We start from the raw sequence: 14,511 nt of genomic DNA, 5'->3' as shown, positions 1-14,511 counted from the left end.
TGTTCCTGCTTTTAAACTCTCCAATCTGTTTCTGCAGTTATCTCCAATATTATTTCCTTCCCCCCGCCCCCCCAACTTATTTTATTTTTACCTCTTTTTTTTTTCTCACCTGCTAATGTCTCCTCACTCCACCATCTCCCATCCCTACACAGCACAAGCTGCTTATCATCTCACAGTCCAGTAATCACCTTGGGTTTCAGTCTTACCTTTTCCCTCTCCTCTATATACTGACCACCTTACCTCTCTTCTCTCAGTTCTAATGCAGGAATTCAACCCAAAATGTCTGCAATTCTTTTCATCCCTGAGATGTTGCTTGACCCCTTGAGTTACTCCAGCAGATTGTTGGAGTATTTCCAGAGTGAATTTCAGGTGAATTTCTAGAGCGCTATAAAACAATCCAGATAATATACTGCTATGAATTTGAATTTCAAGCAACTTTTTTTCAAATGATTAAAAGCTTGTCAGTGATAAAAATGTCATTTATGACTTCATATTTTCAGTTTAACAGACAAAGACTACCATGATACTTAATTCTGGAAATACATTTGTGATGTCTTGTCAGCACTCAGAAACATTTTGGATTATGGAATTTCAGGTAACCGGTACTGAACCTGCAGCTTTCATTGAGAAGCGGCTTCTCTTATTATTAATTACACTCAATCGCCACTTTATTAGGTACACCTGTACATCTGCTCATAATGCAAATATTTAATCATGTGGCGGCAATGAATAAAGAAACTGTTGATCTCCTGGGATTTTCACACACAACAGTCTCTGGAGTTTACAGAGTATGGTGTGAAAAACTAAAAAACATCTAGTGAGCGGCAGTTCTCTGGGTGAAAATACCTTGTTAACGAGAAAAGTCAGAGGAAAATGGGCAGACTGGTTCAAGCTGACAGGAGGGCGACAGTAACTCAAATAACCATGTGTTACATCCGTGGTGTGCAGAAGAGATCTCTGAATTCACGTCAAACCTTAAAATAGATGGGCTACAGCAGCAGAAGACCACATCCGGTTCATTCCTGTATCCAAGTGGCACACCCAACCACCAATTTTGAATTTGTCTGATTTTCGACAGAGATTTGCATTTAATTCACAGAGTAATGATTGTCTCTAAATCTGTTTTTGCAAAATAATGCATCTGTGCTCAGACAAACTGTGTCTTACACCAGTCTCTGAATCAGAAGTTTCAAAATTCCCCTTCTTATTAATACAGCTAACTAACGCGCATGAGTAATCAAAATAGCGCATACTCTTTTCTCTTATGGGATTTCACAACCTCCGCATTATTCTGAACACTGTAATAAAAACAGTATAAGCTAATGTATCTGGAGATCTCCCGATGAATAAAATACAAGAACTTCAAAGCAATTTAAAGAAACTGAAATAAGAGTTTGGTGCTGTTTGTTTTCATCAAAATCAAAACCTTTGTCTGAATAAAACCACTAGAATAGGAATTCAGTGCACTCAAAGACAGTCCAATGCCAAATGGGAAGCATTTGTGAAGATAGAACTCTGACCAGCATACTATCTGGCTGTCATATGTCACAGTGAAGGCTGTACTTGTGCTTGACTCAGATACTATATTTGTTGCAGTCAATCCTCTGGAGATAACTGATATTGGTGGCAGTATTATACTATATTGGAGGTGGCAGACACATACCCCGAGTACAACATTATTGAATGAGATAGATGAAGCCATGTTAGGGAGAGATGGTAGCCCACATATTATTCTTTGGAAATGCCAAAGGCCAGGTACACTTCACGTGTAACCACCTACACACTCTTACGTTCCAATCACACTTACTCAGGTGCTCATTGTTGCCATAGGTGATCCAGGTCATACAAATCATACAAATTCAAACACCAAAGGTAGAAATTCATCCTCAAATGCTTAATACCAAACACTTGATACAGTAAATGAACAACACACTATGCTTCTGAAATTTTGTTATTTGAAATTTATGTTGCTAATGACAAAGGACAAATTCCACCCACAATAGCCTTTCCTATAAGTAGATAAGACATTATGTCATTAGTACATTTATGTCATATATGTCACTTATATCATTCATCGGTGAACCACCCCATCTAACTGCTGCTGCAGAGCGCCACTCATTTACTAAGTTTTTTGGGGAGTTGGTAAGGCTACATTAAAGCAACACATTTCCTTTCCTGATGTGCATTATACTTAGACTTTACCCTCATTGACAACAACTTCAGTTTGAACATCAAATGATGGTTAAAATGTATCTGAAAAGTTGTCACGAGACCTTCAGCAACAGGTCATTTTGTCAAACTGACTAAACCCCTTTTCCACAGGATCATACCAAAATTCATTCCCCCATTTAAGCTTGCTTTCTTGCCTCCCTTGTGATTCTAATAACTAAAACTTTCTACTATTATTGACATAATGACAACCTAAAGATAAATAAAAGCAAAAAAAAATTACAATAAACACTGAACAATACAGCACTGGACGAAACACTTTGGACCAACATGTCTGGTCCAACCACAAACTAATCCTATCTGTATCCCTCCATTCCCTGCCTGTTTATGTCTCTGTTTAAATCCCTCTTAAACTTTACTATTGTATCAGCTTAAGTACCTTCCATGGCAGTGTGTTCCTGGTACCTACCACTTACCATGTAAAAAACATGCTTTGCAAATCTCCTTTAAACTCACGCCCTCTCACTTTGAACATCTAACCACTAATATTTTGTATTTCCAAATCTGGGAAAAATAGTCTCCCTATGCCTCTCATAATTTTATAACCTTCTATCTCGTTTCCTCTCAGCTTCTGATGCTCCAGAGAACACAACCCAAGTTTGTTTATATTTGTCTTATAGTTAACATTTTCTAATCATTATGCTTTCAGGATAAAGTAGCCAACTGGATCCAACATTATTGTTTATCTTTTATATTAAAAATTTAAATGATAATGTGGTAAACTGGATTAGCAAATTTGTGGATGACACCAAGTTTGGGGTGATGGAGAGTGAGGAGAGCTGTCAAAGTTTGAAGCGTGATCTTGACTAACTGGGAAAATGGGCTAAAAATTGGCAAACGGAATTGTCCAGTGTAGGCTGTTGCACTTTTGGAGAACAAACTACAGGACGACATACACAGTGAATGGTGGGACTCTGAGGTATTAGGTAGAACAAGGGGACTTGGAATACAGATTCATAATTACTCAAAAGTGGCATCGCAGGTAGATAGGTTCATAAAAAAAAGCTTTTGGCACATTGGTCTTCATAAATCAGGACACTGAGTATGGGAGTTACGATGTTATGTTGCATATGTATAAGTAATTGGTGAGGTCAAATGTAGTGTACAGTATAGTGCACACTTCTGGTCACATACCTATACACATACCTATATATACACAATCTATCAATAAGATTGAAAAAGTGCAGAGAAAATTTACAAGGATATTGCTTGGATTTGAGTGCCTCAGCTATAGGGAAAGCCTGCATAGGTGAGGGCTTTATTCCCTGCAGTGCAGCATAAGAACATCAGAAATAGGAGTCGGAGTTGGCCATCTGGCCCATTGAGTCTGCTCTGCCATTCAATAAAATTATGGCTGATCTGGCCGTGGACTTGTCTCCACCCACCTGCCTTTTCCCCATAACCCTTAATTCCCCTACTTTACAAAAATCTATCCAACCTTGTCTTAAATATATTTACTGAGGTAGCCTCCACTGCTTCATTGGGCAGAGAATTTCACAGATTCACCTCTCTGGGAAAAGCAGTTCCTCTTCATCTCCATCCTAAATCTATTCCCCTGAATCTTGAGGCTACGTCCCCTAGTTCTAGTCTCAGCTACCAGTGGAAACAACTTTCCTGCCTCTATCTCATCTATCCCTTTCATAATTTTATATGCTTCTCTAAGATCTCCCTTCATTCTTCAGAATTCCAGCAAGTACAGCCCCAGACAACTCAATCTCTCCTCATAGCCTAATCCTCTCATCTCTGGAATCACCTGGTGAACCTCTTCTGCACCGCCTCCAACGTCAGTATATCCTTCTTCAAGTAAGGGGACTGGAACTGCACACGGTACTCCAGGTGTGGCCTCCCCATTACCCTGTACTGCAGCATAACCTCCCAGCTCTTAAATTCAATCCCTCTGGCAATGAAGGCCAACATTCCATTTGCCTTCTTGACAGCCTTCTGCACCTGCAAACCAACCTTTTGTGATTCATGCACAAGCACTCCCAAATCCCTCTGCACTGCGGCATGTTGCAAATTTTTACCATTTAAATAATAATCTGCTCTTTCAATTTTCCTTCCAAAGTGGATGACCTCACATTTACCAACATTATACTCCATTTGCCAGACCCTTGCCCACTCACCAAACCTATCTATATCTCTCTGCAGACTCTCCGTATCTTCTGCACAATTTGCTTTTCCACTCAATTTAGTATAATCAGAAAACTTAGATACATTACACCCGGCCCCCTCTTCCAGATCGTTAATGTAAACCGTGAACAGGTGCAGGCCCAGCACTGACCCCTGCGACACACCGCTCACCACTGATTGCCAACCAGAGTAACACCCACGTATCCCAACTCTCTGCTTTCTATCAGTTAACCAATCCTCTATCCATGCTAATACATCACCCCCAACTCTATGCGTCCTTATCTTATGGATACGTCTTTTATGTGGCAGCTTATCGAACGCCTTCTGGAAATCCAAGTAAATAATGTTCATCTGTTCCCCTCTATCCACTACACTTGTTATATTCTCAAAGAACTACAGTAAGTTTGTCAAACAGGACCTGTCTTTGCTGAATCCATGCTGCGTCTGCCTGATGGATCCATTTCTTGCCAGATGCCTCGCTATTTCTTCTTTAATGATAGCTTCAAGTATTTTCCCAACTACAGATGTTAAATTACTTATACTTAGCCTATACTTATCTGCCTTTTGCCTACATCCTTTTTTGGACAGTGGTGGGACATTCACTGTCTTCCGATCTGCCGGGACCTGCCTAGAGTCCAGAGAACTTTGGTAAGTTATCACAGAAGCCTCTCCTATAACGTCTGCCATTTCTTTCAGTACTCTGGGATGCATTCCATCAAGACCAGGGGACTTATTTATCTTCAGGCCCACAAGTTTGCTCAGCACTACCTCCTTAGCGATAGCTATTGTATCGAGGTCCTCACCTCCCATTGCAACCATAACATCTTACTTTGGCATGTTAGATGCATCCTCCATTGTGAAGACCAACACAAAATAGTCATTCAAAGCCTCAGCCACTTCCTCATTATCCAATATCAATTTCCCCTTCTTGGTCTCCGAGGGACCTACGTTCACTTTAGATACCTTTTTCCACTTAATATAATTACAAAAACTTTTACAATCCGTTTTTATATTTTGTGCTAGTTTATTTTCATAATCCATCTTCCGAAGGGCCGAAGGGCCTACTCCTGCACCTATTTTCTATGTTTCCCTTCCTTTATTGTTCGCTTAGTGGTACTTCGTTGTTTTTTAAAGTTTTCCCAATCTTCCAGTTTCCCACTACTCTTGGCAACTTTGTATGCACGAGGTTTTAGTTTGATGCCTTCTTTTATTTCCTTAGTTTTCCAAGGCTGGCCCTACCCTTTAGGTCCTTGCTTTTAACTGGAATACTCTTTTGTTGAGCACTGTGAAAAATCTCTTTGAAAGTCTTCCACTGTTCCTGAACTGTTCCATCATATAGCCTCCTTCCCCAATACTGCTGCCAATTTCCCATGAATTCAAACCCACTTCTCCAAAACCAATCCTTGAACCATGCATTTAACTCTCCAATCTTCTTGACCTTATGCCAATTTGCAAATGGCTCAGGTAGTAATCCAGAGATTACTACCTTTTTGTTCTGATCCTTAATTTAGTCCCTAGCTGCTCAAATTCCCCCAGCAGAAGCTCTTCTCTCATTCCACCTATGTCATTGGGACCCACGTGGACCATGAAAACTGGATCTTTCCCCTCCCACAACAGAATGAGGGGAGATCATACAGATGTATTCAAGATTATGAGGGGTATAGATAGGGTCCAAGATTGAAGGTCCAAGTATTTTAAAATCTGAAGTTCGTAATGCAATAAATAAGATGAAGAAAGGAAAGGTAGCAGGTCCTGATGAATTAGTAATAGAACAAATTATCGCCCTTGAAGATTATGGAATTGAAAAACTTACTGATTTAATCAATGACATTTATGAGACTAGAATAATACCAGAATAGATGAAAAAATCAGTATTTATCACTCTTCCTAAGAAACCTGGAGCAATAGAATGTGAATTACATAGGACCGTAAGTTTAATGAGTCATATCACCAAGATACTTCTAAGAATTTTGATGACAAGAGCTAAAAGTAAGATACAAGCTGAAACAGGCAAACAACAATGTGGTTTTGTGAAAGACAAAGGTACAAGAAACACGATATTGATGTTAAGGATACTATCAGAACGAGCTATTCAAGTGCAAAAAGATTTGTTTGTTTGTTTTATCGACTACACAAAAGCATTTGATAAAGTGAAGCACAATAAATTATTTGAAATATTACAGAAAACTCTAGATCTAGATTCGAAAGACCTCCGCTGAATCAGAAATCTGTACTGGGAACAAACTGCCGCTGTAAGAATAGATGGAGAAGTGAGTCAGTTTACGAAAATCAAGAGAGGCATTAGACAAGGGTGTGTTTTCTCCCCTGATTTATTTAATGTGTACAGTGAAACAATATTACAAAAAAAAGAGACATCTTGGAAATCAAAGTTGGCGGTGAAAACATCAATAATTTCAGATATGCAGATGACACTGTGTTAATTGCAAGTACGGAGCAAGAACTACAAAACTTAATTAATATAATTGCTGAAGAAAGTGCAAAAATGGGTCTATCTATCAATTGCAAAAAGACAGAATGTATGGTGATACCCAAAAAGAAGGAGAATCCTGTCTGCAGGCTGAGAATAAACGGGGAAGACATAAAACAAGTACAGAACTTTTGCTACTTAGGAAGCTGGGTGACATCAGATGGCAGGTGCGACATAGACATCAAAAGAAGAATAGGGATGGCAAAAGACACGTTTACAAGAATGAAGAGTATACTGACCAACACTAAACTAGGAATGACAACCCGCCTCAGAGTATCGAAATGTTACGTTTATCCAGTTATGTTATATGGCTCAGAATGTTGGACAATATCTAGTAACATGAGGAAACGAATTGAAGCAGCAGGGATGTGGTTTTTGAGGAGGATGCAAAGAATATCATGGACGAAATGAATATCTAATGAGGATGTCATGAACAGAGCAAACACAAGAAGAGAAATAATGTATGAGATCATGAAAAGGCAACGTAACTTCATTGGACATGTGATTAGGAAAGAAGAGTTAGAATGCACGGTAATTATGGGAAAGATTGAAGGGAAGAAAGCAAGAGGAAGACAAAGACAAATTATGATGGAGACAGCAGCCAGAGAACTGGAAATGAATACCAAAGAGTTGATCCAATTGACCCGAGACAGGAGTGTGTGGGCCATGGCAGTCAAAGCTCAAACTGGGCATGGCACCTGATGATGATGATGATAGTTAGGGTGAATACATACAGGCTTTTCCCCTAATGATAGTTGAAACTGGAGCTAGAAGTAGTATGTTTAGGGTGAAAGATACAATATCTAAGGGAAATCTGAGGGGAAATGTCTTTAAATCAAGAGAGCGATGAGAGTATTGAAAAAGCTGCCAATGGAAGTAGTAGATGCAGGTTCAAATGTAACAGCTAAGAGAAGTTTTAATAGGTACATGGATGAGAGAGATTTGGAAGGATATGGTTTGGGTGCAGGTTGATGGAATTGGCAGAAGAGCACTTTGGCACAGACTAGATGGGCCCAATGGCCTGCTTCTGTGCTGCAGTACCCCATGACTCTAATCCACACAAATATCCTGGTGAACCCCCACCACACACTCTCCAACATCTTCATGTGCCTCCTGAAATGTGACGATCAGAACTGCACACAATATTGCAAATATGAGCCTATTAGAGTTTCATACAACTGTAAGTTTTATTTTCTCACTTTCATATTCAATATCCTGACTAACGAATGCCATACAACTTACTTTGCCTTATTTACTCATGTGGCCACTTTCAAAGAACTATGGGCATGCACATCAAGATCCCATGGTTATCTATGCTCCTAAGGGTCCTGCCATTTACTGTATATTTATACTTCATAGTTTACTTTATACTTTATTGTCGCCAAACAAATGATACTAGAACGTACAATCATCATAGCAATATTTGATTCTGCACTTCCCGCTCCCTGGATTACAAATCGATAGTAAATATTAAAAATTTAAATTATAAATCATAAATAGAAAATAGAAAAATGGAAAGTAAGGTAGTGCAAAAAAACCGAGAGGCAGGTCCGGAGATTTGGAGGGTATGGCCCAGATCCGGGTCAGGATCTGTTCAGCAGTCTTATCACAGTTGGAAAGAAGCTGTTCCCTAATCTGGCCATACAAGTTCTCAAGCTCCTGAGCCTTCTCCCGGAGGGAAGAGTGACGAAAAGTGTGCTGGCTGGGTGGGTTGTGTCCTTGATTATCCTGGCAGCACTGCTCCGACAGCGTGCAGTGTAAAGGGAGTCCAAGGACGGAAGATTGGTTTGTGTAATGTGCTGCGTCGTGTTCACGATCCTCTGCAGCTTCTTCCAGTCTTGGACAGGACAACTTGCATACCAGGTTGTGATGCAACCTAGAAGAATGCTTTCTACGGTGCATCTATAAAAAATTAGTGAGGGTTTTAGGGGACAGGCCAAATTTCTTTAGTTTCAGGAAGTAAAGGCACTGGTGGGCCTTCTCGGCAGTGGACTCTGCTTGGTTGGACCAAGTCAGGTCATTTGTGATATTGACCCTGAGGAACTTAAAGCTTTTGACCTGTTCCACTTGCGCACCACCCATGTAAATTGGGTTGTGCGGTCTGCTACTCCTTCTGAAGTCAACAACCAATTCCTTCGTCTTGCTGACGTTGAGGGATAGGTTATTGTCTTCGCACCATGCCACCAGGCTCTTAATTTCCTCTCTGTACTCAAACGCATCATTACCCGAGATGTGGCCTACAATCGTTGTATCATCAGCAAACTTATATATTGAGTTTGATGGAAACTTGGCTACACAATCATGGGTGTACAGTGAGTACAGCAGGGGGCTGAGTACACAGTCTTGTGGGGCACCAGTGCTCAGAGTGATTGTAGAGGAGAGCTTGTCCCCTATTTTCACAACCTGGGTCCTGTCTGTGAGGAAGTTGAAGATCCAGCTGCAGATCTGGCACTCAGTCCCCTGCTGTACTCACTGTATTTTCTCTTGCATTTGACCTTCTGCAATGTGATACTTGATTCTCATCTGGGTTATTCTGCCATCTCTCTGCCTACATTTCTAACTGGTCTATATACTGCTGTATCTTTTGCCAACCTTTTGCACTAACCACAACCATGCCCAATTTTTGTGTTGTCTACATATTTACTAATCAGCCCACTACTGTACATACAAAATGCTGGAGGAACTCAGCAGGCCAAGCAGCATCTATGGAAAAGAGTAAACAGTTGACGTTTCGGGGCCGAGACCCTCCTTCAGGCATCTTTGAAAAGAGTAAACAGTCGATGTTTCGGACCTAGACCCTTGTTCAGTTTTTTTTTTCCATAGATGCTGCCTGGCCTGCTGAATTCCTCCAGCATTTTGTGTGTGTCCCTTTGGATCTCCAGCATCTGCAGATTTTCTAGTGTTTGTACACCTACTGTAGATTTCCATCCAGACTGTTTATATTTAACAGTAGTCCTAGTACTGATCCCTGAAGAACTCTACTGGTCACAGAGTCCAGTCAGAATAATGTCCCACTATCTTCTAGGAACTCATGACATAACAAAGAAACGAACTTGAAGTGATAAAGTTCTTCAGCTTTGTAAACTGATCTACAACAGTTCGCAGCTCAGGCAGCAATTGAAAACACAATTATATGCTCCAGGACAGAAGACACAATATGCATAATTGACTTTAAGCACTAGTGATAAAGCAGTTTGTCTTTTCTAACAAGATGCAACAAGATATCACCAATTGAGGAATATCAAGAGCTCTGGAATGTGTGGCATATGTTACTCACTAGCTCATTCCATTCATAGCACAAAGCATTTCAGTCATCTGCTGAATATAACAGTATCTTGCCATATAGAGAATCCAGATAGACAGCTGTAGATGCATTCTTTCAGAGAACATCAGAAACTTGGAATCCCAAATAAATTGGTTAACTTTCTTGCAAATACATAACGAGAATTACAGAGGGTCAAAATAACTGGTCACTAAAGAAGCAACAAGAGCAGTTCAGATGAGAATTTTATCCTTCCATCAGCCAACTGTTTAACAGGAGTTGACTGCACACTGGAGGGTAATTCATGGGATTTAAAGGGCATCTCCCTGGAAACAGCATCTCTGATAGCTCTGTGCTTAAACTGAGGAATTTTTTGAGGAATGAGCACTATCTGCATTCCACAAAAGATCTGCTGTGCTTTATCTTGCACATGCTTTTAACATTGCTGTCACCAAAGCTGCTACTCCAAGCACCTTGCATATTATTTGTTTGGTGTTTCCTAAAGCATAGCCTGCCGAAAGTTAATGTTATTGATGATTATTGTGTCAACAGAAAGAATTGGTTGGTATGAAAATGCCTTCTATATTAACTGAAATTTTTTCTGACCAATGTTGGACAGAAAAAACTACAGTCTGCAAATCGGTGAATTCGAATGAATCAAGGATAGTGGAAGCAGACGGACCAATTGTCTTTGTTTCTGCCATATGCTTGGAGATGGAGGCTGCCATTTTGTGGAACTGTTTTACGTTCTCCATTTTGTGTGTTAGTTGTTTGGCTTGATCAGTGTTTTAAAGAAGGCCCAATAATTCCTCAGGTAATCTGCTGAACTAAGGATCATTTCCAAATAAGGAGTTATTTGTGATGTGTTCTTTGGTTGGATATAACATGCAGGTTTGTGAATGTTGGTCTGTGTGATTCAAGCTGATTGAGAACAAAGAGCCACATATTACTGATTGTCACTTACTGGGAAGAGGGCACTCAATGGATGCTGGCCTGGAGCAGAGTTAAAGGTCAGAAACATGATCTACAGACACTGACAATGGAATGCAATATTTGAATTGGTAAGAAATAAATATAAAAGCAGATGCTTTAAGTGTATTGGCAGTGGTAACTCTGTATGAGAATGACGATCATGCATGTGAACCCCATGGATACATGGAGATTCGAAATGGAACATGTGGCCAGCAGCAGAAACTTCATTTTAACTGGTAATATCTTTTCAGTTTTTGACTGCTCATGGAAGGTCAGGAAAACTCGGTAGGTGTGCACACAGCTATTGATTGTGTAAGTTTACATGTTCTTTCGTTAGGACAATAAAGGTACTTGTCAGTAATTACAGATCTCTCTGTGCCTCTCTGATTATTATTACAAGGGTAGATTCGTGTAATACTAGCCATGGTACAATAGTGCCATTGTTTACAAGCAGAAACACAGGAAACTGCAGATACTGGAATCTGGTGCAAAAACAAGCAGCTGGAGGAACCTAGGTAGCAACTGTGGGGACAGAGGGATGGTTGATGGTTCATGTTGAGATCCTGCATCAAGACTGAGATCAGGGCAGTATAAAGAGATGAGAGGCAGGGATGAAGCACCACCTGGCAGGTGATAGGTGGACCCAGGCAAGGAGAGGGTGATGGACTGATGGAGCAAGGTGGAGGAGAGGAGGATGGAGGTAGAGACAAAGGATGCGTGGATTAATGGGACTGGCTACCATGTGGTTAAGTTATGGCAAAGTTGGCGGGAAGAACCTACATTCGTTATTTGTTTCAGATGTGGGTAAGGGGGGGGGGGCTGCTGCTTGTTCACATTTGATGCACTTCAAGCTAGAAGTGTGCGCATGTTCCATATCCAAGAACTTACAGACACTGGGTGGATATAGCTTTATAAAAATTATAAAGATATATTGGAAATGCACCTCATTATGTTTTATGTGTTTTTATGTTTAGGCACAAAAAAAAGTCTCACCAAGAAACATTGAAATTAAAATGACCACTTCAAAAACATCAATTCATAATCCATAATAACACGAGAGAAAAAGTTACACTCCACATAATAACTATGACATCCCTTCAACATGTAATGAAAATAATACAATCGTGGTGCGAGCAGTATCACCATATTAGTGGAATATGTTGCTATCTCTGAAATGCTTCAAATAATATTGTAACATGCTGTAAGGTTTCACTGCTAATGTAGTGGCCTCTCTGTAATGTTTCACTGCAAAGGCTGAGGTAATGGTTTCTCTATAGCAGCAATGTTTGGGTTATGACTAGTGATAACAGGGCATGTTACCTAATGAGTGGGATGTTGTTCTTTCTTGTGTGTCTGAGAGAGGGATTTTGCGGTTTTTGTTGGGGAGCAATGACGAGAGAGGACGCGAATGGAGAGAGTTGGTAGACCGCTGGATGGAGTGGACTGAGGAGCGAAGGTCCGAGGGTTGGCTACACTCGGAGGAGGTCGACGGGAACAAATGGATGAACTGTGAGCTCCAACGTTTGTGCATTAGCCTGTTTCATGAAAATGGGCCCCTTTTCTTTTCTTTGTTTCTTTACTAACCACATAGTCAAATTAAGAATTATAAAGCTCAACCAGTTAATTGCATATTGTGTACTGTTTGTTATCTCGTGGTACTGATTTGTAACAGGAGACACATCGTACAGCATCCACCCAAACAAGATTTCTTAAGTTTGGCTGGGCCGGGGGCTATCATCCCCTAGATTAAGCTGTTAGCCGAATTGAGGGTTACAATTGTGGGGCTACGTTTGGGATTGATTTCGTTGGATGCTGTGTGAGTACCCTGAGCATTGAACCAGTGGGGTAGTTACTCGTACTCTGGATGAATTGTTAACTTGTCTGTTAAGTCCTGTTAAAGTTGCGATTGTGGGCGGAGGTTTGATAAAATGACTGGCGCAGCTCTCATTTTAATGCAGACCAGCGCTGACGTAGCAGTAGCTGGGGGTGGAGATTTCAAAGACAGGGTTTTATCGTTTCTGAGGAGTGAGGGGAAGGAGTGGTCGGATTTGAAATGTCTAGTTAGTTCCCGTCCCCCAGGGGAGAGTGAGAGTTCTGATTTAGTATCCACCCTTACCTCTCTGGCGAATAAATGGAAAAATGCTCAGGTTCAAAGCCCCGGTTATGGCAGGCTCTACCTATTCTCTGGAATTACGCCCACCCCTAAAGGGGAGGACTATGAGACTTGGGCGGAGCAGACCTCTCAGTTGTTAGATGAGTGGCAGTGCTCTGATGACGTAGAATGACAGAGATTGGTTGAGAGGTTGAGTGGGCGGGCTGCTGATGTTGTGAGAGCCGTCAGGTTGTGGTATACCCTGGCAACTATGAGTGATTACATGCAAGCACTGGACAATGCTATTAGTACGACAGGAAGCCCAGTGGAGCTCAGTACATGTGTCAGGAGAAGGGAGAGAAGCTTTCTGCTTATATTTTTCGGCAAGAGAGGCAGCTAAATTGCTTGCAGCGCAGAGGGGTCATTCAGGCGGCTGAGGTGGATCAGTTAAGAATGGATCAGATAGCCAAGGACGCCCAGTCCCAAGGCCTGATTGCTTGGGGTCTCCGACAGTCTTGTAAGATGTCCCCCCTCCCTCTTTTGTTGAGCTGATCAGAGAGGTACAGGAAGAGGAGAAGGCATCGGAGGTGCAGGAAGCCTCCGTCAGCAGGGTACAGTCCTCGGGAGTGGTAGAGGTGATTGTGGCAGAGTTGAGAACGGAGATGTTTCGGCTATTGTCAGAGGTGTGGACACCCCCCACCGCCCCCACCATATGATGGAGCTGATAGAGGGGCGGATCCTCTAAGGGAATGGCCTGGTGTCTCTGGGGGAACACGTTCCCAGCAATGTACCAAGGAAAGCGAAACGCCCAGTTTCTGAAGGCTTGGTGGGACCATGCTCCAGTGTGTTGCTACAGATAAAGGGTACTTATGCTAAAGCCATACTTGACACCAGGTTGCAGGTCACGTTGTTGTACCGTTCATTTTACAACTAGTATCTGAAGCATTTACCATTGACCCCATTCAGGGCACTGGAGATCTAGGGGCTTAGTGCTAGTGATTATCCGTACGATGGTTATTTGTCAGTGAAGTTGGAATTCTTGGAGGTTGATGTGGGAGTGTCTTAGGTCCTTGATACGTTAGAGCTGGTTTGTCTGGACCCCGTTGAGAAGGGCGACATTTCAATTCTGGTGGGAGCCAACACTCCTCTTGTGAGGAGGGTCATGGGGGCCTGTAAGGAGAAGGCTGGCGAGGGCTTTCTGGGAACATTGTCTGTGCACCCGGTGTTTCGAGCTGCTTTTGAGGGAGTCAGTGGCTGCATTGGGCTGGATACCAAATTTAGATGAGGGACTGTGGGGTTCGTAAACACAAAATACTCTGCAGATGCTGGGGTCAAAGC

At 41.5% G+C, this 14,511-nt stretch overlaps 1 protein-coding gene across 6 annotated transcripts in view; it reads right to left on the bottom strand.

The window, feature by feature from the left end:
• ulk4 (unc-51 like kinase 4) overlaps window positions 1–14,511 on the bottom strand; it is a 755,583-nt gene that overhangs the window by 225,037 nt on the left and 516,035 nt on the right. The gene's annotated exons all lie outside the window — the stretch shown is intronic.

This window comes from Mobula hypostoma, chromosome 17 (assembly GCF_963921235.1).
Source record: "Mobula hypostoma chromosome 17, sMobHyp1.1, whole genome shotgun sequence".
In the NCBI taxonomy this organism is placed as follows: Eukaryota; Metazoa; Chordata; class Chondrichthyes; order Myliobatiformes; family Myliobatidae; genus Mobula; species Mobula hypostoma.
The sequence above is the reverse complement of the archived record's forward strand: the minus strand, read 5'-3'. Positions and strand labels throughout refer to the sequence as shown.